Below are 1,503 nucleotides of genomic sequence, written 5' to 3' on the forward strand. Positions count from 1 at the left end.
CACACCTGAATCCTGGGCCAAGGATCCCAAATTCCTGGCCTCAGTTCCATCCAGTTGCACACCTGTTCCCATAAGGTCCCAGACTCAGAGTAATCAAGTTGTAAAAGACTCACGGCCCCGCTGTACAATCTTTACACAGGTTACGGAGACTATTGTATGAGAGGTACACGGTGACGATCTCAATCTCTGGCTCCCTTGCTGGTTGTGGGGACCCTCCTGGCTGATCCCCATTATCTAGGTGCCTTGTTTTAATCTTAGATTTTCTAGTTTCCACAGGGGCAACTGCTGCTGGCTGTGGCTGCCCCTGTGATCCAGCTGGAACTTGGACAGATACAACATCTACGGGTTCCACTGCAGCACTACCCGACTCTCCCTCTTTAGGGCAAGGGGAGGGTTTCTCACCAGCTGGAGAAATTGCTCCTTAAACATCTGGCTGTGCTCCTTCAACATCTGGCTTTGCTCCTTCAACATCTGGCCTATATGCTTCACTAGAGCCCCCACCCACTCTGGGTGGTTCATTTCTGCGGTGGGCTGTGGGGCAGCATCAGGCTCTGGGGCAGCACTCCTATTCCCTGGAGCAGAGTCATGTTGTGGGGCAACATCCCTAGACCCTGAGGCAGGGGCAGACTCTGGGGCAACATCCCTAGTCTCTAGGGCAGGGGCAGACTCTGGGGCAACATCCCTAGTCCCTGGGGTAGGTATCAGGGTTGTTATCCAAACCAATATTCCCTTGTCTCTGAATGCTAAACAGAACAGGCATATCAGCAACGCCAGCCACTGTGTGATATCATTAGCATTTAAAGCAGATCTGAAGTCCTTGAAAACTGGTGGAGTAGCCTCAAAAAACTGGGTGATGGGTTGGGAGAAAATTTCCCTTGCATTCATTACCTCACAGTAAGTACCATTATTGAAATAACCCCAAAAACATGCAGTTAGAGTACAATAGCTCTGGATCCATGTAGCCACTTCCCAGAGAAAATTAAAAAAACATGAATTCCTGACATAATCCACCAAACTAATCGGATAATAGCTACAGTAACTTAGGTGAGAGGGCCCATATTCAAATAAGGGCTTGCAAATGGGAGGGAGATATCTGTTGCCACATGGAGCCCAAACCAGATTAAACTGGGCAGCATGTTGCCTCTTAAGAGAGCTGTTACTCCTGTCTTAACTGTCCACTCAGTTACCTCTGCCCCATGATGGGTGCCAAACTCTGTCCTGGTTTGAAGGAAAGGGGTCTGCTGATAATGGCAGAAGTTTCCCTTTTAAACAGAGACCTTAATTCCACTCCCCCCAAGTATTATAAACGTTTGAATCAAGGACTCTGAGGCAGAGATAAGGGGGTAGGAATAACAGCTCTTTTACTAATATATCTAACCTTACAAGCAGAAACAACAGCAGTTGTTAAAATTACCAACAGAACAGAACAGAACAGAACAGATAACTCGGTTCCAGTCCTTTCTTTAGCTGTGGGCACACTTTCTCTCAGTGGGGGTGGAGGCC

Source organism: Oenanthe melanoleuca, unplaced genomic scaffold (assembly GCF_029582105.1).
Source record: "Oenanthe melanoleuca isolate GR-GAL-2019-014 unplaced genomic scaffold, OMel1.0 S157, whole genome shotgun sequence".
Taxonomy (NCBI): Eukaryota; Metazoa; Chordata; class Aves; order Passeriformes; family Muscicapidae; genus Oenanthe; species Oenanthe melanoleuca.